This window comes from Eurosta solidaginis, chromosome 5 (genome assembly GCF_040869045.1).
Source record: "Eurosta solidaginis isolate ZX-2024a chromosome 5, ASM4086904v1, whole genome shotgun sequence".
Classification (NCBI taxonomy): domain Eukaryota; kingdom Metazoa; phylum Arthropoda; class Insecta; order Diptera; family Tephritidae; genus Eurosta; species Eurosta solidaginis.
The window spans coordinates 261,183,241-261,208,676 of NC_090323.1; the positions used below are offsets into that span (position 1 = coordinate 261,183,241).

General features: G+C 36.0%; 1 protein-coding gene across 3 annotated transcripts in view; it reads left to right on the top strand.

Annotated features, from left to right (window-relative positions):
• Positions 1 to 25,436, top strand: part of ara (araucan) — a 189,518-nt gene that overhangs the window by 118,275 nt on the left and 45,807 nt on the right. The window lies entirely within an intron of this gene.

A 25,436-nucleotide genomic window follows, 5' to 3' on the forward strand; every position in this document is an offset into this window, starting at 1 on the left:
AGCACTGAAGGGATCTCAACAGAAGAATGCCGGAGTTATTAAATGTTTCAAGTGCGGCAACCCAGGTCACATTGCACGTCATTGCGATCTTGGTCCTAATAGTTCCAACAATGTGGGTGGCCGTAAACGCAAAGCTGGCGGAAATGAGCAAGAGCGTGTCGAAAGTAAAGAACGAAAACTTGCCCCGGCTGTTGAATGTCCTGTGATATCTGTGTCGCAGATTGGAAGGAAATCAAGCAGTCTTACCATCAGAGGGAATGTGGATGGTAAAGAGCGTGTACTGACTGTAGATACGGGGGCATCTCATTCCTTGATTCGATCTGATTTGGTCTACAGGGGAATAAAGTCATTACCTGGAGCGAGGTTGCGTACGGTCACAGGCGAATATAACCAAGTTCAGGGAGAAGTAATATGTGAAGTCCTAATTGGGAAGGTCATGGTTCTACACAAATTTGTTGTGGCGGAGATCGTTGATGAAGTCATATTGGGAGTGGACTTCTTGGTTGACCATGACATCAGGATCGATATGCGGAGAAAAATTATGTGCTATAAGAACCAGGACATACCACTTAACTGTAGTTTGGAAAAAGGGTTCAGCAGTAATCGGGTACTGGTGGAAAAGAATCGACAAAGACCACGAAAGTCGAAGGCAAAGGTTGATAGATCGAATGGGCCAAATAAATCAAAATCAAAAGTACCTGCGAGAGAAACACTGGCATTGACAAAACCTAAAAGACGCAGGAAAATTAAGCAACGAATTTTCGAGAAGGAATGCGAGGGTAGTTTCAATCCAGAGCGCACTACTGTGGGGAAACGTGGGAACGATACTGATTATGCAAAGCAAATCCGTCCAGCGCAAGCTCTACGAAGTAGTTCATCGGCCAAACAACAGAGTGTAAAGGAACGAACCAGGGTATTGAGTGGTACGATGAAACACAGGTACCATGAGAACAATAATTCGAAAAGTTTCTTGGCGGGAGATTTGGTACTGTTATACAACCCTCACCGGCGGAAAGTTGTTCCATCCAAATTTCGGTGCAGTTGGGAAGGCCCGTACAAGATTGTGAAGAAGCTCAGTGATACCATCTACCGCATACAAAGCATTGAGAAACCACGGAGTAGAAGAGTGGTACATTTGGCGATGCTAGCAGCGTTTAGATCGAGAGATTTGTCTGATCGGGACGATCAGACTTAGGTGGAGGGCAGTGTTACGAATATTAGCAAAACTAAGGAGTGCTGCCAGCTCTAAGCCGATCTAAGCAGTGACGTGAATGCACATCAATAATTCAATCATTATGTATCTACATAAACGAATCAATAATTGCGTCTACACATATGTACACATTCCGACGAGCAACATTTACATACAAGGCAGCGAGAGATGAGATGTCACACACCGATGAATTTACTTATACGCTTATGTGTGTGCGGGAGACTGTAAACTACAAACACATGCATATACCTTATCTGAGTTGTCACAAGAGAGAGCAATAATTTGTGCACGTAGTTGTGGCTGGCGATTTTGTAGCCGAAACAACTAGTAACTTCTGGAAATCGAAGAGCCTAGAAGTATGCAGCGTAAACTATAAAAGCGGCGCCAGCGAGTAAGAAGGAATTCAGTTTGATTTGAATTGTCAAGCAGTTACGAGTAAGACGATATCTAGCGAGCAATAGCACTATTATTTTGAAAGTCAGTTTCCTTTAAGCTATCAGTTTGGTTATTAAGCTATTCGTTGTACAGTTGGAGTGTTATTGTGAAGTACTTTAATAAAGGCCATTTTGCATTACTACAAATTGGAGTTATTTATTCAACAGTTTAGTGATTCGAACTTAGCAGAGGATTGCAAATAAGAGGATTTGCAAGTAAATTCGTTACAATATTAATAATTCATGATGTTGTGCTTGTTATTTTTACTAGTAGGATTTTTGATTCAAGTGTAAACTCGTCGTTGTCTACTCCCACAGCCGGAGCGCGTAAAGGCCGCGGCACAATGAAATTTTTCATATAGGTGCGTTTAACATAAGCTTATGCTATCTAGTAATATCGACACAATCAACCAAGATGTTGCGTTTTTTAAATATGAAGGAACTTAAGACTTGGCAATTGAAGTTTATTTCGCCTCGTCCATGCACATAGAAAATTTCGCGAAACACCGTTTTAAACATTCTCCCTATAAAACAAGAATACTTGCTAATATATTTTGTGTCGTATTCATTTGTTATATTGCAATTTTTAATTTCGCAAAATGTTAGAAAAGTTACCAACGAGTTGGAAAAATAATTTCACTTGCAAACTGTGCCAGCATCCTTAGCCAAAGCAAATGCCAAATTCTTCTTCTTATGCTTTGTTTGCAACAAAAGCTGGGAGTTTGCTACTTTGCCATATCAGATGGCGCCAGTATCGCTCAATCTACCGTTCTCCATAGAAATACGTGTAATCTACTCATAATGCATAAGATTGAGTAAAGCGCATTTATATGAAAAACTGCGTATGTGACGGGGCTTTAAGGATATAACGATTTGCTTGGCTATCGACGATCAGAGATCGCAAATTAGATGCGGTGAACTGTGTTGTTGTTACTGTTGCAAGTCTGCTCATTTGTAGCATTTGCAAAGTTAGCGTGCATTGCATCTATTTGACCATATGCGCATTACGCGCTCTGCGCCATGCTGCGATAAGATCAGATGGTAAATTCTCAACTTCCATCTCGCCGGCAAGATCAGCTTCCGTTTGCTTGCTTGCGGATCCATAGTTAGCAATGAGCGTGTACACATTGTAATGCAATCTGCGACGTAGTAGTAGTAAGTAGTATTGTATATGTGTTTGTATCATTTGCTATCGGAACGTCCATCTGAGACGTTTCACGATAACTGCGCAGATTTTTAAACTCTGCAGCGCAATATGCATTACAAAAAAATCCATTCACAATTTGTTGACTGAGCCTTCACTGTGGAAGAAGCAGAGCTTTGTTTTGCTTCTGCGCTCTACATATGAGCCCAACGGTTGGGCGTTAGCGCCATGACCACTCAGCAACTCAAAGTTACAGCCTCAGCAGTTTGCTCAGGTTTATATATTTTTTCAATTTAAGCACAGAATACATATTCACCTAAGTCATCGATCGCTGCGAAGTTCTGCAGCTCATTTTTTGTTCTTCTAATTTAATTAAATGCTTTACGATGGGCGTCTGCAAACAACCCACTACTACTAGCCAGATTCGCAAACTCTCTCAGTTGTCATGTGTACGATCAGCTGGTAATGAAGAACATGCTTATTATACATTTCATTGTGCACTTTTTTCTCCTACAAGTCTGCTCATTCGCGTATGGTTTTTCAATTCAACAAATCATTTTATTAGGTGTTTATGGCATATGCGCATTTCACAGCAGCGGCGGCGGCGTCGGCGTTTAGGTGTGCATTTCGTAATGTGTGCGCCACTACATCGTTCTCATTCTACCTTATCGATCTGTCACTTTACGGTTATGAATTATATGATTTATGATCGCGAGTATCGAGTTTTATTGGTTTTTGCGCTTGTAGCCTCCAGTTGGATCGACCTTAGTTGGTTCTTGAACGAGTTTTTTTTGTTGTTGATTTAGCATTGTGGTACTTGCCATGTGGAACTGTATTTGCGTTTGGTTTTTTGTTTTGCTGGATGGGAGGTTTTTGTGATTTTTGATTTAATTGATTAGTGATCGTCGAGATCACTCGTTTGATTATTCGACAAAATGACGAAGGAAACTTTGAAGCGGACATTGGAGGTATAAGTAAAAGGAGAAATGCTTATTCGGTTTGTTAAGTGGTTGATAAAATATTTTTTTGTGTCAATTAACGGGTCTATTTTTAACAAAGAAACAAAAAAAAATTTTTGAAAGGGTTGTTGGGTTGTCTTTTAAAAAAATTTGATTAAAGGTTAGGTGCAAGTTCGCCTAAATTGCTACCTAAATAGAGAAAAAACCTAAATCACTGGACACTGTCGGCAAAGGCAGTGCAAAAGAGAAAATTTAGACATTTTTTGAGCATACTTTTCAACCTTAATTTAAATGTCAAATTAAAAAAAAAAAACAAGTAAGGAAGGTTAAGTTCGGGTGTGACCGAACATTACATACTCAGTTGAGAGCTATGGTGACAACATAACGGAAAATAACCATGTAGAAAAATGAACCGAGGGTAACTCTGGAATGTGTTTGTATGACGTGTGTATCAAATGAAACGTATTAAAGAGTATTTTATGAGGGAGTGGGCGATAGTTCTATAGGTGGACGTTATTTAGGGATATCGCCATAAAGGTGGACCAGGGCTGACTCTAGAATTTGTTTGTACGATATGGGTATCAAATGAAAGATGTTAATGAGAATTTTAAAAGGCGTGGGCTTAGTTCTCTAGGTGGACGCCTTTTCGAGATATCGCCATAAAGGTGGATCAGGGTTGACTCTAGAATTTGTTTATACGATATGGATATCAAATGAAAGGGGTTAATCAGTATTTTAAGAGGGAGTGGGCCTTAGTTCTACAGGTGTACGCCTTTTCAAGATAACGCCATAAAGGTGGACCAGGGCTGACTCTAGAATTTGTTTGTACGATATGGGTATCAAATGAAAGGTTTTAATGAGTATTTTAAAAGGGAGTGGGCCTTAGTTCTATAGGTGGACGCCTTTTCGAGATATCGCTCTAGGATGTGTTTTTGCGATATGGGTATCAAATTAAAGGTATTAATGAGGGTTTTAAAAGGGAGTGGTGGTAGTTGTATATGTGAAGGCATTTTCCAGATATCGACCAAAATGTGGACCAGGGTGACCCAGAACATCATCTTTTGGATACCGCTAATTTATTTATATATGTAATACCACGAACAGTATGCCTGCAAAGATTTCAAGGGTTTTTTATTTCGCCCTGCAGAACTTTTTCATTTTCTTCTACTTAATATGGTTGGTGTCACACCCATTTTACAAAGTTTTTTTCTAAAGTTATGTTTTGCGTCAATAAACCAATCCAATTACCGTGTTTCATCCCTTTTTTCGTATTTGGTATAGAATTATGGCATTTTTTTAATTTTTCGTAATCTTCGATATCGAAAAAGTGGGCGTGGTCATAGTCAGATTTCAGCTACTTTTTATATCAACTCAAAGTGAGTTCAGATAAGTACGTGAACTGAGTTTAGTAAGGATAGATCGATTTTTGCTCAAGTTATCGTGTTAACGGCCGAGCGAAAGGACAGACTGTCGACTGTGTATAAAAACTGGGCGCGGCTTCAACCGATTTCGCCCTTTTTCAAAGAAATAAGTTATCGTCCTAGAATCTAAGCCCCTACCAGATTTCACAAGGATTGGTAAATTTTTGTTCGACCTATGGCATTAAAATTGTTCTAGACAAATTAAATGAAAAAGGGCGGAGCCGGGCCCATTTTAAAAATTTCTTTTATTTTTGTATTTTGTTGCACCATATCATTACTGGAGTTGAATGTTGACATAATTTACTTAGATACTGTAAAAATATTAAATTTTTAGTTAAAATTTGACTTAAACATTTTTTTTTTAAATGTGGGCGTGGTCGTTCTCCGATTTTGCTAATTTTTATTATGCATACATATAGTAATAGGAGTAACGTTCCTGCCAAATTTCATCATGATATCATCAACGACTGCCAAATTACAGCTTGCAAAACTTTTAAATTACCTTCTTTTACTAATTTTCTATTCTGCGTCATAAGTTCAACTCACATACCAAGTTTCATCGCTTTATCCGCTTTATCTTTGGTAATGAATTATCGTACTTTTTCGGTTTTTCGAAATTTTCGATATCGAAAAAATGGGCGTGGTTATAGTCCGATATCGTTTATTTTAAATATCGATCTGAGATGAGCGCTCAGGAACTTACATACCAAATTTCATCAAGATACCTCAAAATTTACTCAAGTTATCGTGTTTACGCACGGACGGACGGACGGACATGGCTCAATCAAATTTTTTTTCGATCCTGATGATTTTGATATATGGAAGTCTATATCTATCTCGATTCCTTTATACCTGTACAACCAACCGTTATCCAATCAAAGTTAATATACTCTGTGAGCTCTGCTCAACTGAGTATAAAAAAATAGATTTTTTCATTTTATTAGTTTTTTAATTTGTATGTGCTAATAGAATGCGCCGATCTTTCATTAAAGGTAACACACTGAGCAGAGGACGATATCGTGCTGCAGTTGGTGTCCGATCGACGGTTTAAGGGTGTAGTGATGGTTCCAAATAGCTTCGCTTTAACGATAGCTTGTTATAAATTTGATTTTGCTCATAAAATGTAGCCTTAAACCTGCTAATTCTACTAAGCGTCCCACCGTTGCCCTCAAATAAACTATTTGGGGCATGTTAGTCACACCATTGTCTTCAATTTGTTGGCATCCCCCTCCATGTGCTCCACGATGTTCAGGGGAAAGACCCGAGCTAAGGACGCTGCATTTTCTCGTACTGATATTTCGGGAGGCTTTCTTACCCTTTAATTTGCTTAAACAAACAACATTTCGATGTGAAATAATGTCGCACAGTTTTGACAGCTTTTTGTCTAAATTGCAGCAGTGCTGGAAAGTTCCAGGGGAACATTAGTTTAGGTATCTAAAATTTAGGTGAAGTTGCATCCAGCCTAAAGATAATTTCGTCGAAATTAAAAAACATGTCCGGGGCCAAAAAGTTGTGTTGAAATGGAAACACCATACAGTAAATGAAATATGGGTGGAAACAAAGAACTAAAAACGACGTGTTTTAGTTGAAATGAGCAATCATTTTGCTTATTTTAAGTACCTTGGGTTTATTCTTAAAAGCAAGCTGTCATGGAAATTTAATATGGAAGACAGGGCTACGAAGGATTCAGCTGACTTGCACTGCTGTCGGAGGGCAAATGGAAAACACTGCAAGCCATTTCCAACGATGATACATTGGCTGTACGAAATGGTGGTCAGGCCGATGCTCTTCTATGGCGCTCTGGTCTGGCGGGGAGTACTAGGCCCTTCTTCCACCGTCAAAATGTTGGAATCAATGCAACGATTGGCAATAGTTATCGATGTTAGTCGGTAGTTTAGGCTGCACGATCACTGCTGTGTATTCCCGGTGGAGGCTCCCTCTGTAAAAGATGAAGTAGATGGGATGCTATCCGCTGCTGTAACTTTTAGAGAATTTATTATTATTAGAGAATTTAACATTTACTCAGATAGTCGGGCCGGGCACTGTCTACCTAACTGAACGTGTCTGTTAGCGGAGGCTTTGGAATTACTTATGATTATGGATTCTTAAGGATGAATGGGTCGCGGGACAGCTAAGCAAACGCTGAGCAGACACCTAGCCGTGTCGTAAGATCTTTCTGGTCCGTTGTTCACTCCAAGCTCTCGACACAGCTATTCGGGTTAGTAGAATGTTGACAATTCACTGCCCAATAGGGGTCTATGCGGCGCGCCATAATACACTGTACATCCCCAGAGGTGTCATTTCACATACGACGGACCAAAATAAAAGTGTCCATGTGAGCTTTCCTTTAACTGGCCTGCTGTCATCCAACCCAGAAGAGAAGTGGTAATAATGGGGTAGTAACTGGACTAATGTTTCGTGAAACTCTTTTGACATTATGCAAGTAAATCAAAGTTCAAGCAGGATAACCCTGTAGAATCTGCTAGTGCCATTATTGGTGAAAAAAGCTACTAGCTTCATGTTTATGAGAGACCTGGGGCCCCACACCCCATCGGATGAAAATTGGCTAATCTATACATTAAAGTCTGGAAAGATCTACTGGTTATATTCTTTTCAAAACGGGAATGGGGTACAACGCCCCTCGATAAAATTATTTTTAATAATTTTTAACCATTAAAATTTGAATGTATTGATCTTCACAAATGATATAAAGTCTATGAGTTATATAAATCGGGGACTAATAACATTTGAAAAGAGGACATTGGCGCCCTTCCCTACCCTATTTTACTCCTTTCTACTTCTTCCTCTTACTTTGAATGATTTTTACTAATCGCTTATCTCTGAATCTACTTGACCTAAGCAAAAGATTGGGACTCAAAATCAAATCGAAACCATCGAATCATTTCGGAACTTTCTCCGGATTATTTGGAAATTAACAAAGTCATAATTTTGCACTATTTCGGTATCGATTTAAGTTTATTTTGTGATTGTGTTATTTTATACTGTTTTCACACAGAAACTTAATGATCTCATTTCACCTTCTAATGAAATCGTAAATCGTTTGCTTTCACACAGAAGTAACTGCTCGATTAGTATGAATGAAATGTCAAGCGAATAAAATGACAATGCTATATGAAGACAATCATGGCGGAACGATAAAAGGTGGCAGCATGGTGACATACCTACATACATAAATAAGAATTCCATTTACTTTGTTTTTGTAAATTCGATGGACAAATGTCACAATCGTACTGCGTACACGGAAGTTGATGTATCAAATCAAATAAAAAAAGGTTATAATCAGCTGTTTGATGCGGCCAACCTTGTATCGTTCCGCCATGCAGACAATGACATTTACTTTGAACAATGACATTTTTAAGCACTGAACACACCAAAAACTAAGAAACTGAACGCTCCCAACAGAGTTGCATTGTACTTTTGACTTCATTAGGCATTCGATTAGCTACTAATGAAATAATTATAGATTCGAATTTTGTAGGGAAGATTGAGCTCAATAAGCGTCTTAATGTAGAAAACTGCCTTTATTATTCAATAAGCCGTCTGTGTGAAAACAGTATTAGGTCCGGTTTTTCAGTACAAGTTCAACTCAGTTTGTCAGTAAAACTACGCTTAAACTTAAATGACGTCGAATATATCCAACAAGCATTTGGGTTTGAGTACCATTAGGCTCATGTTGATAACTGGCATATCTCTTAAATCTCAATACTTGTTATGAAACAGTGGCTCAACTTGAAAATCATAGTGTACTCAGCAAGAGAGGGATTTTTTTTATAAAGCGGAGAATGCTATTACTTAAGTTGAAAAAATTATAGTTCCCAACTTGTGGTTCTTTAACTGGACTCCAGTGTAAGATTCCAATACTACAGTATTTTCATGAAAATAAAATATAAAAAATGTATAATTTATTTTTTTTTGATTACGCTTCATTACTGCTATCAACCAAGTGTTTATTTCTCACAATAAAAAGCTACTGGTTTCGGCGGTACCACCTTGGAGATTTTTTTTGAACTCCATATCAACTCGATATCCAATGCAGGATATCAACTTGAAAAATGTGTTGGATATTCATTTGAGAACTATACATTTCTCAAAATCTCTCATATGATGGAGAATACTTTGATTATGATGTTGGAGATCAACTCGATAACTATAATATTTACAAAATTTCTCAAAGGATGGATAGTGATTGGAGAATGAAGTTGGATATCAACTTGATAACTATCTGGCTTAAGAATAATTGGAGCATGATGTTGGATATCAGCTCCGGAACTAGAAATATATTTCTCTAAGGCTGGAGAAATATTTTTTCCATGTTTGTTGGGTAAACAAAATCCAGCTGTTGCCGTATCTACAAATTATGTAGATAATAAAATACCAATGTTGCTGTACAAAAAAGCATACTCCAAAGTCGGCCTTAAACTGTGACTGAAAAACTGCTCAGTAATTTAACTAGAGTTGAAATTTGACTAGGATTTAAGCAAACTTAGTTTAAGCTTAGCATAACCAACTACTGAAAAACCGGGCCTTAGTGTTAGTAATAAAATCAATGAGTTTTGTCAAAATTTTTTTGTAGCGAATGTTAACAACACTGAACATATTTTTGTATTGTGATGAAATCGGTATTGGTTGTGTTAAGAGCGAGTTGCAATCGGTGTACCGACCATAGATGGGTAGTTACAAAAATATGAATGGAATTTCTTCAAGTGACGATATTTGAATACTTTACAAAACCCGATAATGAAAATTTGTTGAGCTAAGGTTGATCTATGTATGTCCAACCCTGTGAACATTTGACCATTTGGAAGAAACATTTTTTTGAAAAACGCCCCAGTTTAGAATTTGTTTGAAAACCCCCTACTGCAGCGCTTTTTGAAAAATCCTCCTATCTCGGTTTTTTCAAAAGCGCCCTAACCACGCATAAGTTCAATATATCTTGGTGAGAGACATGACGTTTAATTAAAAACAAGGACGTGTGGCACTCGGGGACTGCCGCCGTAATGCTATTGCATATTATCAACTTATGCAAGTATAATATTTATGCAACATTTTGTTTTCTTTGATATTAATTCAAGTTTTGTCTTTGATATTAATTCAAGTTAACCTTTTTAAGCGTGGTGACCGATAAGAAAACAAATTTTTTACTTTTATTGAATAAATGAGAAGTTAATATTTAACTTTAACTTTAACCGTATTTTTAACTTTAACTTTAACTTTAACTTTAACATTCACTTAACTTTAACTTTATTTTTAACTTTAAATTTAACTTTAATCTTAACTTTAACTTTAACTATGACTTTCATTTTAACTTTAACTTTATTTTTAACTTTAACTTTCTCTTTAACTTTAACATCCACTTTAACTTTAATATTAACTTTAACTTTAATTTTTACTTTAACTTTAACTTTAATTTTTCTTTAACTTTAACTTTGACTTTAACTTTAACTTTAACCTTAATCTTAACTTAAACTTTAACTTTAACCTTAACTTTAACTTTTACTTTTACTTTTACTTTTACTTTTACTTTAACCTTAACTTTAACTTTAATTTTAACCTTAATTTTAAATTTAACTTTAACTTTAACCTTAACTTTAACTTTAACTTTAACCTTAACTTTAACTTTAACTTTAACTTCAACTTTAACTTTAACTTTAACTTTAGCTTTAACTTTATCTTTAAGTTTAACTTTAATTTTTACTTTAACTTTAACTTTAATTTTTCTTTAACTTTAACTTTAACTTTAACTTTAACCTTAACTTTAACCTTAACTTTAACTTTAACTTTAACTTTAACTTTAACTTTAACTTTAACCTTAACTTTACCTATAACTTCAACTTTAACTTTAACTTTAAATTTAACTTTAACTTTAACCTTAACTTCAACTTTAGCTTTAACTTTAACGTTAACTTTAATTTTAACTTTAGCTTTAACTTTAACTTTAACTTTGACTGCAACTTTAACTTTAAATTTAACTTTAACTTTAACCTTAACTTTAACTTTGACTTTAACTTTAACTTTAACTTTAACTTTAACCTTAACTTTAACTTTAACTTTGACTTTGACTTTGACTTTGACTTTAACTTTAACTTTCATTTTAACTTTAACTTTATTTTTAACTTTAACTTTAACTTCCTCTTTAACTTTAACATTCACTTTAACTTTAACATTAACTTTAACTTTAACTTTAGCTTTAACTTTAACTTTAACTTTAACTATAACTTTAACTTTAGCTTTAACTTCAACTTTAACTTTTACTTTAACTTTAAATTTAACTTTAACTTTAACCTTAACTTAAACTTTAACTTTAACTTTGACTATGACTTTAACTTTAGCTTTATCTTTAACTTTAACTTTAACCTTAACTTTAACTTTAACTTTAACTTTAAATTTAACTTTAACTTTAACTTTAACCTTAACTTTTACTTTAACTTTATCTTTAACTTTAACTTTAACTTTAACTTTAATTTTAACTTTAACTTAACTTTAACTTTAATCTTAACTTTAAATTTAACTTTAACTTTAACCTTAATTTTAACCGCCCAGACAGCATGGTTTTCGGAGGGGGCACTCCACAATCGATGCCATAGCAGAAGTTATAGACGCAGTCAAGAAAGCCGAGACAGCGTGCCACAGAGCAAGACCTATAGTGTTGCTGGTCACGCTGGACGTCGAAAACGCTTTTAACTCAGCTAGGTGGGAGGACATGCTTGAGGCACTAGAAAGAACTTTCAAAGTACCGCAATATTTGTTAGAAATTTTAAGGGACTACCTAAGAGAGAGGTACTTAATATATGAAAGTACTCACGGTCAAAAAAATGTAAAAATAACAGGTGGAGCAGCCCAGGGTTCGGTACTAGGTCCCGATCTCTGGAATATAACTTACGACAGTCTTCTTCGATTAGACATGCCAGAAAGCACCTTCCTCGTTGCATTTGCAGACGACGTGGCAGCTGTGATAACAGCACCAAGCTGCGAGCTGGCACAGCTAAAATTAAACCACGTCATGCGTAATGTAAATAGGTGGATGGATGAGCACGGTCTCCAGTTAGCAACAGCCAAAACGGAGATCGTCATCCTCACAAAGAGACGTATTTCCACTACCAGGAACATGATGGTTGGGGACCAGCCAATAGAAACACTCGCTTCAACGAAATATCTGGGAGTGAGGTTAGACCGCAAACTCAACTTCTCGGATCACATACGAGGGGCCTGCGAAAGAGCTGCGCGCATAATAGCGCAGTTGAGTAGATTAATGGCAAACACAGGTGGCCCAAAGCCATGCACAAGGAAGTTGCTTGCATCAGCCTCGGATTCTATACTCTTATATGGTGCAGAAATCTGGGCGGACGCAATGAAATACCGGAAGAACCGAGTCGCCCTCACCTCGGTCCAACGCAGAGGGGCGCTGCGAATATCTTCGGCTTACCGCACGGTATCAGCTGAAGCTGTCCTGGTCGTTGCGAGAACCATACCGATATATCTTCTCGTTGAGGAAAGAAAAACAATATATGACAACGGATCGCAAGCAAGTAGAGCTGCTGTTGCCATGCAGGCGCGTGAAGAATCGATCCGATGTTGGCAAGATCAGTGGAGCAACAGCATCGTAGGAAAGTGGACTAGGGAACTAATCCCTGAACTGAATCCATGGTTGAAGCGACCGCACGGAGAGGTAGACTTTTACCTGACCCAGTTTCTAACGGGACATGGTTACTTCCGCAAATACTTACACAGAATGGGTAAAGTTGATAGCCCGAGCTGCCTGTACTGTGGGGAAATAGACGATGTACGCCACACCTTCTTCGAATGCAGGCACTTCTCCCATCAGCGAAGGAGGGTAGAAGAGGTACTTGGCGACCTATCCCCGGGCAGTGTCATTAATAACATGACCTGTCGAAGAGCCAAATGGGATACGGTCAGCACATATGTGAGGCATATACTTACCAGTAAACGAGAAGACGGATGCCTAGCCCATTAGCGTGAGAGTAGCCATAGAGCTCACGTAGCGCGCACCCGTACCCGAAGTAATGCTAAACGCGGTCCCAGGTACGGGGATTTGCGCGGGCCGTGGGAGGTTAGGTTTTAGTGGGTAGGCCTTTATGGAAGAAGGGAGTCCTACACTCGGAGAGTCTCGCAGTGAGGCTCAAATATCCCGGTCAGTGCATAAAGCATTTCCTCCTTCCACGAAACACAAAAAAAAAAAAAAAAACAAAAAAAAAAAAAAAAAACCTTAACTTTAACTTTAACTTTAAATTTAACTTTAACTTTAACTTTAACCTTAACTTTAACTTTAACTTTAACCTTAACTTTAACTTTGACTTTGACCTTAACTTTAACTTTATTTTTAACTTTAACTTTAACTTAACTTTAACTTTAACTTTAACCTTAACTTTAAATTTAACTTTAACTTTAACTTTAACCTTAACTTTAACTTTAACTTTAAATTTAACTTTAACTTTAACCTTAACTTTAACTTTAACTTTAACCTTAACTTTAAATTTGACTTTAACTTTAACCTTAACTTTAACTTTAACTTTAACTTTAACTTTAACTTTAACTTTAACTTTAACTTTAACTTTAACCTTAACTTTAACTTTGACTTTGACTTTAATTTTAACTTTAACTTTAACCTTAACTTTAACTTTAACTTTAACTTAAACTTTAACCTTAACTTTAACTTTAACTTTAACTTCAACCTTAACTTTAACTTTAAATTTAACTTTAACTTTAAACTTAACTTTAACTTTAACTTTAACTTTAACTTTAAATTTAACTTTAACTTTAACCTTAACTTTTACTTTAACTTTCACTTTAACTTTGACTTTATTTTTAACTTTAACTTTCGCTTTAACTTTAACATTCACTTTAACTTTAACTTTAACTTTATGATCCGGGGTGGGCGTGAGCTTGGCACCTGCTAACACGCCAACCTAATATAAACGCACGCAAGTCATTTTCTGTCAAAAATGTCTCATGCACATACAACTTGTATGAGAGCAACTCAAATTGAAGTTGCTGCGTGAAAACCTAACTCGATTTCCAATTTTTGTTCTGCGTGACATTTAGATTTGACGTTTGCACACATGCTTTACATTGTCGCAACGCATGCTTATTTGGGTTATGGCAGAAAACGCCGGTTGTTTGCGTGCGCTAAAAAAACGCAGTGCGGTTTTATTAGGTTGGCTTGTAAGCGACCATATATGTATACGATAAGCGATAGCACAATGGCTACTTCGTGAAAATCAACGACAGCTCTTTTAGTTTGATTTCGATGGTCGCACGGTGAGGAAGTGTCGCACGCGCGCTTAAAACAGAGTACCAAAGAGTGCGTGTGACACGTGTTCACCGTTCAAGCATTGAAATCAAAATAAATAAATAATTGATTTTGCTTTCGTGCTCGCTACGCGTTCGTGTTTACTAACACATTCTCAATTTGGTAACCTGCCCACCGCTGATTATGATCTCTAAATTTTATGTATTTGGCCTGTTGCTAACACCGAACTTTTACGAACCTTTTCGAACCTTTTCGAGCCTTTTCGGATCTTTTTTGACAAATATCCGTTACGGTTTTTTTTGATTTAGTCGCCAAGCCCGCGATAACATCTATGCAAAAGCTTAAAAAATAATCGCAGATAAGGCATTCTTCAACCGAGCCGCTTACATAGGGCGTTTCTTGTACAAAACAAAAACGAATCGGTAGATGAGTAGCGGTGATGTTTTAATCTGCAGAAGATATATCGACGAGTGAAAGTATGCAAATATATGTATTTTAAAATAATGCTCATACTAGTATGTAATTCTCGATAATCTGGTAACAACGAAATTCCTTGCCTTTCTTCGCTTTGAAGCTACCAAAGCGTTTATGTGAATCGGCCATTATAAAATGAAAATGTAAATATGTATGTTTTTAAGTACATATGATTTTGTGCTAATTAGAATTTGACTCTACAAAAACAATGCAGGGGTAAATAAGCAAACTTTAAACGCTAATATCTCATGAACAAATTAACCAATTTAAATTTTTATAATGCAAACATGCTCATGAAAAGCTTTCATTTGATATACATATATTTCATTTATGTACGTATTGTAATTTAGTCTAGCTAAGCGCCGTGTTTTGGAATAACACTATAGATTACGTGCCCAGATTTTGTATCGCCGTGATTATGTATAATCAAGATTGAGAAATGTTTTTTAGGATTTTTCTACATATCCGTTTTCCAAGTTTTATTTGAAATGAAAGGAACTAGATGTAATGTAAGACAAACAAATTAATTATCAACGTTTTGCTATGTTTCAATTAAATTTTGTACTGGATACTACGGATACATACTTAAAACTTAAGACTTCTCAGCGAATGCGACACTCTTCTGAACTACTTTAATCTTTCCAGTAACCAGGAAAGTGAAAAGTGCATACATACAAACAAACGCTCAAAAAATTATCAAGAAAAATTCGCTTGTTCATTTTCTAAAGATTTTTAAGTGCACAAGAGGGTCCTGGTGTGATCAAGAAATATTTTTAGGTATAATCTTTCCTTTAGGAACGACCCTATAAGAACGTAGTCGGTAAAGTACCACGGGTAACAATTACTCTTTTTATGAGTATTTGGTATGCAATTTCCAATTCTATTTGGGTACAAGTATTCTTTTTCTCTTGCATTCTCTTTTACTGGAAAACATTTTCAATTCGTATATGTTAATTTTGACAAATTTTCTTGTGGTACATTGCTGAGTGTGAGCAGATAAAAAAATGTCACATTTTTTGGCTACTACTACTTCATGCAAAAGAAAGGACACTCATTTTTTTTGTTTTAGATTTTCCTTAGATGTTCATACTGTGCTTGCATGAATACATTTTTTTGTTCTATTTTAAATTTGGAAGTTATACAAACCTGACAAAGTAAAAAAATTAGTCACACGTGTCGAGAGTGAAAATAATATTATTTACATTTATCTTTTTGCTATCCATGTCATAGAACCGGATAGTCAAGAGGTCGAACTATGTACCCAAAGGCTTCATACATAACTGACTCGGTCCGAGCAGCCAAAAAGTAAAAGTTTAGCGAGTTGGAGAGGCAGGAGGAGGTAGACTTGACCTCCCTTCGTGGCGTAAGTTATCGCGAACCAGGGATAACTGGCGTGACTTGCTACAAAACAGCCAAAATCGCTTGGGCGGTTAAGCGCCAATTAAGGATTATGTTTAAAGTCTGAAAGACTATAAAATCTGTAAGGAATACCGGACGGTTAGAAAGACGACTTGCCCGACAGTCTCTACATGAGTCATGCTAAAACAAAAGGGATAACTCCATATGAAAGATCCAAACTGCCTATTGTCGCATTTTCCTTTGCCACTCATCCCGTAACCATTTACAGTTGGAACGAAGATTATTATTTGAATTTACGGCATCTTTCTTAATGCTTGTAATTTTTATACTCAGCTGAGCAGAACTCACAGAGTATATTAACTTTGTTCGCATAACGGTAATCCGTAACGGCATAAACTAATCGAGATAGATATAGACTTCTATATATCAAATTGATCTGGGTGAAAAAGAAATTCATTTAGCCATGTCCGTCCATCTGTCCGTAAACACGATAACTTGAGTAAACTTTGAGGTATCGTAATGAAATTTGGTGCGTAAGTTCTTGAGCACTCATCTCAGATCGCTTTTTAAAATGAACGAAATCGGACTATAACCACGCCCACTTTTTCGATATCGAAAATTTTGGAAAACCGAAAAACCGAAAAACTGATAATTCATTACCAAGGACGGCTAAAGCGATGAAACTTGGTAGATTGGTTGACCTTATGACACAGAAAAGAAAATTAGTAAAATTATGGACAATGGGCGTGACACCGCCCACTTTTAAAAGAAGGTAATTTAAAAGTTTTGCAAGCTGTAATTGGGCAGTCGTTGAAGATATCATGATGAAATTCGGCAGGAACGGTACCCCTATTACTATGTGTGTTTCAAATACAAATTAGCAAAATCTTCGTCATCCAAATTTGTTGTTAAGTCAAATTTTAACAAAAAATTGAATATCTTTACAGTATATAAGTAAATTATGTCAACATTCAACTCCAGTAATGAAATGGTGGAACAAAATACAAAAATAAAAGAAAATTTCAAAATGGGCGTGGCTCAGCCCTTTTTCATTTAATTCGTCTAGAATACTTATAATGCCATAAATCGAACAAAAATGTACCAATCCTTGTGATAGGGGCATAGATTCTATGACGATAACTGTTTTCTGTGAAAATGGGCGAAATCGGTTGAAGCCGCGCCCAGTTTTTATACACAGTCGACCGTCTGTCCTTCCGCTCGGCCGTTAACACGATAACTTGAGCAAAAATCGATATATCTTTATTAAACTTAGTTCACGTATTTATCTGAACTCACTTTATCTTTGTATAGAAAATGTCCGAAATCCGACTATGACCACGCCCACTTTTTCGATATCGAAAATTACGAAAAATGGAAAAAATACCATAATTCTATACCAAATATGAAAAAAGAGATGAAACACGGTAATTGGTTTGATTTATTGAAATCCCGAAATGGCGTCCACCTGTAGAACTATGGCCCACTCCCTTTTAAAATATTCTTTAATACCTTCCATTTGAAACCCATGTCATACAAACACATTCCAGGGTTACCCTAGGTTCATTTTGCTAAATGGTGATTTTCCCTTATTTATTATTTCTTATTTATTTGTCTCCAAAGCTCTCAGCTGAGTATGTAATTTTCGGTTACCCTCGAACTTAGTCTTCCTTACTTGTTTGTTGTAACCTAATACAGCATAATTTAAGAAGCTATAAAAACTTTTGTTAACACCTTAAAATGGCTTCCTCGTAGATGAAATCTGCTTCAACTTTACTTAGTACATGAAAACTTATTTTTAATTAAGTACCTTAGTGGGTGAATACCACCAAGAAATACCCATATTTTGTGTAATAAACCACTACGTTTTCATATTAACCAGTACATTCCCTTATCAAACACCCTCAATCTGAAGATCAATGCTTTACGACCATCATTTCAATGGTGATCGCTTGTAGCTACCAAATGATAAAGTATTGATTGCATTCAACTAACTGGTTATTCAACACTTTTACATAATTAATTTGTGTTAATTAAAATCTTCAGCATAATTTTTATTTCAAACGCCATTTAAACAAGAATTGATTACACATTTATTTTGACTGCTTTTTAATTTGGTATTATGTATGTATGTGTTATGAGTTTTATTACCGTTAAATTGGCTATTGGCTAATCAAATACTGCATTAGTGGATTATTGATAGTTTAAACAAATGGAAGCCATATATTTAAAAAACAATTCAACACACCTATTTAAAGGGAATTTTAAGATTCCAGATTCAATTCGAGCTCAAGGACAGAACAATAATTTGTATTATAATTATTGCGCTAGCTATTTAGCTACACAGCGGTGGTGGGTTTGACTGATAAATTGCTATTATCATAAAAATTATTGTTCTGGCCTTGATTTCAAATCGAACCTGGAGTCCTTTATTAATAGGCCGATAAAATAAAAACAATTATATTTAGTTTCTAAAAAAAATATAGGAATCCATCTTTGTAGATTAGATTAAGATTCCTGATTCTGCAATCAGGAATTAATACATATGCCTTCCTAAGCGCTGAGTAAAAGAAGAACTTTGTACTTTATAAAAACTTTTTCCTAGCAAAAGCCTAAAGGTCTTAGAACTTGTTACATCACCTTTTATGAACATAGTCTCAAATGTAAAAGATCATTGGGGAATGGTGAACCGATAAATTTGTCATCACCCGACCGTTTCATATATCTCCGCCTGTTCACGTAATAAGGTAAAATAAAAAAAAAAAAAAATAAACAAAAATTTCCGTTTCTCGAAAACTGCCCTGTCTCTTCTTCGCAAATCATAATTGAATGATATTTAGTTAAGTACTTCACAAACTACATGCAATTACTTAGTTATTCAACAAAAGCAGCTAAGCTAATAAGATACGAATTCAGTATTTGAGGAACGCATTTTGTTGATGTGACTCATCGAGTTAAGGAATGATTGGTGTGCTTTTACATAATGAATATGGAAACCTTTTTAAGATTAAGAAACAGTAGGCAATTCTCTAATCAGATTGCAATGTGAGTTTAACTTGCATAAATTCGCTAATCATTCCCGACTCGATTTCCAACATAGTTTTCCAACAAATTTCTGTTTGTGCTTGCTGGGTGAATTCTTCTTGAGATTAATTGTATGCACTGAGTGAATACGTGTTTACAGTAATATTGAAATCTATGATCAAATAGTATATAAGTTATAAGGAAAAACTAGTTTCACTTTTTTATAGGGTGCTGAAAATATATTATTTCCCATTTTTGAAATGTCCAGCAATAAAGTATACCTATCACAAAATTTTCCGGTTTTTTGAATTGTTATATGTAACGGTTTGTTATGTTATTGTTGTACATGGTTGCGTTCGGGATAGTTACGGGATTTATTTTGTATAATTTCAAGACTTTTTCTATCATTTTCTAACCATTTGTTTGCTGAGCTATTCGTTTTTGGATCAATTCGGGAATATTCAGGGATAATTTTCAGCATAATTCCAGGGCTGTTTCGGGATCATGTCAGGACTGTATTCGTGATCACGTCGTTTTTTTGGGATAATTCCAAGATTGTTTCGAAATTAATTCGGAACTAGTTCAGGATTATTTCAGAACTATTTCAGTACAATTTCCTGATCTTATTGCAATCAATTCAAAACTGTTTCGGAACTATTTTGGGATCATTTCGGAATTATTATAGAATAATTACAGAATTATTTCAGGGTAATATCCGAACTGAATTCTCGATCACTCGGGAATCTTTTTGGGTTAACTTAAGACTGATTCGGGATGAATTCGGTACTATTCCAAGATTATTTTGGTCCGATTTCTTAATATTGTTGGTATAAATTCCATACTGCTTCGATATTAAATCGGGATCTCCAGAACTATCTCGAGCTCATTTTTGTATAATCATTTCGGATAGTTTTTGGGATCATTTTTTTGTATTTATTCATATTTTCTTGATAGCTTTAGAGTCATTTATAGACTGTTGCTGATTGACCTCAGGAGCATTTCGATATCGTTTCGAGACTGCTTTCGGATACTTTTTTTCCTATTTATCCGAAAATTCATTAGAGTTATTTTCAGGATTATTTCATAGTCGGAATCACTTCTGAACTGTATTACTGATAATTTCTGGATCTTTTTGATTTAAGGAATAGTATCGAGATAATTTCAGGATTATTGCAGGGTTGCTCCCAAAACTATTTCTCCACTGTTTCGGACCTATTCAGAGGTAATTTTTGGATCATATAAGGACAACGTCGACCACGGAACAAGCAAATGAGTACAATTACCTACATATTCAGCCTTTTTTCAGAGCTCCAAGTGACTTATTCACAATAAATAAGAAAGGTTTATAAAGCTCTTATAATTCGAAACTTGTATGGAAATGTAATTTTAAAATGGTTTTTGAACCCTTTATATTTTTTTTATGATACCCCCATATTCAGAGTATAACATGAGTAAACAAAAAAAAATCAATTTGTCAAGAAAATACCTTCCACATCACAAAAAGATATTGTAGTAGTAGTTTAGCTTTTCTTTTGGGGAAATTTTCACCGTTTTCCTGTAGGGTGATGACTCCGCCATCCGACGTATAACGTAAATCGAGTCAATCTGATGGAATAACAAAGTGTAGAAGAGAGCTGTTAATATTAAAAAAGATGCGAAGCATTTTTCGCAAAATATTTTAAGTTCTTGGCTCCTTATGTAGCGCAAAGACTGAGCGGAGGTAAATTTGACCGGCTCTGAAGTAGCCCAGTGGACTAAAGGCATAAGTGACAACCTACATCTACGACCCGAAGTTTTCAGGGTTTAAGAAAGTCGTTTCTCAAACGTCAGGGAAGCGTTTTTGCGGTTACAACAACAAAAAAACTCAGAAAAATTGTCTGAGTTACGGTTATTAAGAGGGTTAAAAGTGCAAAAAGTACAAGGAGCAGGATTCATATCCGAAGTGTAAATCATGCTGATTAAATAAATCTTGAAGACTTAAAAAATATTTTGAAATTCGTTTCCATTGTCTTTGTATGTACTTTGTATGCAAAAATATTTAATGATTCTACAATTATCAAAAAAATGCTTCTTAGTATAGGACCCAAATATAATTACACCTTTTCCACTTAGCTATTGAACAACAAACAGTCTAGCCACTCGCTAGCCTCAAGGTGCTAATTATGCACATTTCAGTGGAAAATATGTATGAATACATGTCTTCTTGAGTTTGACTTGTGCCGCAGCCAGAATTTTGAAGGCGTTGCACTGACCTAAAGAAGCTTTGGGCATAAATCGTAACGCCCTGATGCGTAAAATTTTTGTTTCTTTAGCCACCTTACCAAAAGTGATACAAGTCAAAATCGACAGCTTTCGATCAAATTTTTAATTTTTCGTTTTCGTTATGCCTCAAACATTTTTGGTCGCCTAAAAATTTCACTTAATTATAGGTTAGTTAAATTTACTAAAGAGCGTAGTCCGTTTGCTTATATGAAAAATTGATATGTATTTAGTACGGGTTGTATTTATGCGGATCAAATATGTATAGTATACTGCAGCTTGACTACATTTTTATTTTATTAAATTTTTTTTTGTTTTATTTTATACATATGAAGTGCGAATGTATATGTGGAAGTTCTTGTTTCATTTCATATATTTTTCTTGTTTTGTGTTCTACTTCTTTTTGCATAATTGCTCCTGCGGCCATTTTTTCGGAAGCTGCTTTAATGTTGTTCATACTTGCATGGTAGGCGGTAACCAAGTTGGACTTTTTTTCTTAATCGTTTTCTTACTGCTTTTTTTTAGTTTTGCGTTTTTTTGCATAAAAATTTGCTCATTTTGCACCTTCTACAACATTTTACGATCGTATAATTTCAACAAAATACTTCCCGCCATATAAAAATTATGCGCTGATGCTGTCGTGCTGATACATATTAATAAACATTTGTATATATCTAGCCTACCCAGCAGTGAATCCCAAAAGTACTCGGAAAAAACGAACGAACTCGAACCAGCCCTTAAAAGGAGTTGAGTAATTCTTGTTACTGTTTTTCTTAAAGTATATTTTATGGCAAATTTTTCGAGTTCTGGTATTCATCCATGTCCATAACTAAGGCCCCCGGGGGTTCGTCCTCAGCGAACATGGGCCTCTGTTCACCTGATAAAAAAAAAAAACTGCTGCCAGGTATGCATTCACCTTTTTCTGGACTGATTACTGGGATTATGGTTGACTCTAACGATATGCAGACAAGAGCGTGCTCCGTGATTTGGAATATAAAATACAAAATTGAAACCGTAAAAAAGGTAAGAATAAACTATTTGAAATTGACGGTAATGAATCACTGTCACCATCAATATGCAGGATTGAGGAATTCGGTAGGTAGGCTTTAAAGAGAACTTTTAATACAAGAGCCACGTGGGAATGAACTAGACGTAATATATACCATAGTTGCGATATCAGGGAAGAACTGGGTATGAGTCCAACAAAACATTCCCTCAGAGACTGCAAGAAATTACAGCAAATCTCTCTTTTGAAGCCAAATATCTGGGCATAATTCTCGGCTTCAATTCAAGCTGGAAACGAAGTGTTGTGAAGATTAGGTTAGGTTGAACTGGCTGGTCCGTGTGGAACTCACATAGACTGAATGAGTCCATAGTGCTACCAAAAGGGTTTTTAATGGCCAAACTGAAAACCCTATCAAAAACCAGGACCTATATTATAAAATAGCTCAGTTCCCTTCGCAAAAACTAGAAACTTTCTTGGACCCATGCCACTTGCTGCTTCTAGATCTTACAGCTGTATCACCCCTAATAGCGAAGCACGAGCACAAATTGTGCTCGGTCGTTTCCCCCTTCAACCAACACTTCGTACATTTGCTATAATTGGCCAAACCTAATTTAAACATTTATGGCGCAAGAAGGCTGTGTCCAATCACCAGTCCTGGGGAAAAGAAGGGAGGCTTGGGCGGGTCGCCGACGGCTCGAAAATGGAAAAGGCAGCTAGAGATGGTCTGCTGTCGAACCATCTGTTTGTAATTCGACCCAAGCGGCTTACTGACTCTTACAGTGTCGGCGAATATTGTCGTCAAAGAGAACGCAGCTAGACTGCCCAGGATATTTCGGTCTCAGAGATCAATGTAAAAATCCCTCTTCACAGTTTTATAAACTCTAAACTCTGGTATTGCACAAAGGTGTTGAACGCTGGCGTCCCAGTTGCTGGGTCCCCTGCAACAGCAATATTGAAGGAGGTGGTAAAATTAAGACTTATGTAGAAATATCTACACGAACGTGCTTCACCTGACACTCACCGAGAGCATTAAAGTAGACAAAAATGTCTCCGAGTGAATGTGTGAGAACTTCCCGTGTATGTCCTCCCAGTCTAACCTAACCAACAAGAGATAAAAAAGGTCCACAACAGTGAGCTGCAATTATTCATCTTTTAAGATTATAGTGGACTAACCAAAAAATTAGTATTAGAGCGTACACAAACAAAGAATATCAAGCACTTATATCCACTAAAACACATTTACATAGTCATGCTTCGTAAAATGAATAACCGCTCATAAGCCACGAAGCAGTTCAGTACTCAATTGTCTTATTGAGCAAGAAAGTCAACTGTATTATACGAAAACACTAATTGGAATCAGTAAGATTAACAGCAATAAAATGAATATAGTCACATCAGTCTTCTGACGCTAGCAACATAACGATGTACACGAAACTAAACTGAATACAGCGCTGAAGAAAAACCATAATAAACGAAGTATACAGTGTATTACACACGAAACCAACATGCTACTGAGTTAGAGCGACTATGATTTCAGTTTATACTCAACAATGTCATATATGTATGGGACATATGTGTTGCGGGGCACTCGTAGGTATTTTCTATTTTATGTGCTAGTCACTCATGGTATTTTTCTGTACTTGACTAAGTACACATTTAGACACAATTTTTTGGCTCATGACTAAGTGCACTAATTTTATTAGTACTCAAAGCAGATCTCTGGTCCACAAATATGAACGAGCTTTAGAGAATATATAAGATATAGAACCGCATCATCATGCGAGAATCCTACTTTTGGAATCAAATGTTAGGTAATAACAGTTCGGTTCGGCGAACACCACAGCGTCATGGTAGCGTGCCCACCTACCACACCGAAGGACCTGGGTTCAAGTACCGAGAAAAACTACATGAAAATACTTAGAAAAAGTTTTTTTAATTAGAAGAAATAAATTTATAGGCGGTGTCGCCCCTCGGCAGTGGGTGTATTTCTGCTTCTCAACGAAAAATAATAATGGCGTTCGGGGTCAGCTCCATTTCAAAAATTATTGAGAAAACTTAAGAAGTAGCAGGAAGCAAATTTAAGGAGAAGCTTGGCCTTAATATCCTCCAGCCTAGTTCTCCAGCAAACCCCAGAACAATGTTCAGAGTTCTACATTTACAAAAAAAAGCACGAAGGCGACAAATAATTTTGACGGCGGAATAATAAAAAAAAATAAAATAATTTCATTTTTTTTCTTTTTAAGTTAAATGGTTTTATTGAAAATAATACTTACATTAAGTAATAATAATACTAAAAGCTAGAAAATAATTATGTAGGTCCTAGGTACTAGTCATCACACTCCTCATCAGTCTAGGGCGTTGATCAGAAAGCAAATCTACGTCACCGTTGTTTTATTGTATGTGGTATCACAACGGACCTTCATGTTGTCCAAGTGAGCTTCCCTTATCAGGGCAGCTGCCACCTAACCTAACCTAGCATATTGTCGTATTAGAAATTTGAATCGCCTACATGAAAACAAAGTCTGAGTATTATAGATTGTCATATGTATATCCCAGCTATCAGGTAATTTAAAACTTGTTGGTTTTACTGTGGGGTATTTACATAAATACATTTCTAGAGGTGAGTGTGTGTATGTATGTGCTTCTTCTCATCTTGAAATGCAACATATAAAGAAGCTCGCAACTGTTGAAATTCTTGCTGCACCATTTCAACGCACCATATCAACGCTCGATCATCGGTCTGACTCGCTCTTGGGCATTTTTGATCTCATTGAAAAGCTTCTGTGCAGTGTTAGCTTGCTTGTGGAGGCTATTTTAAAATGCAACATTCGGTTGCATCAGTATTCTTGTATCTCCT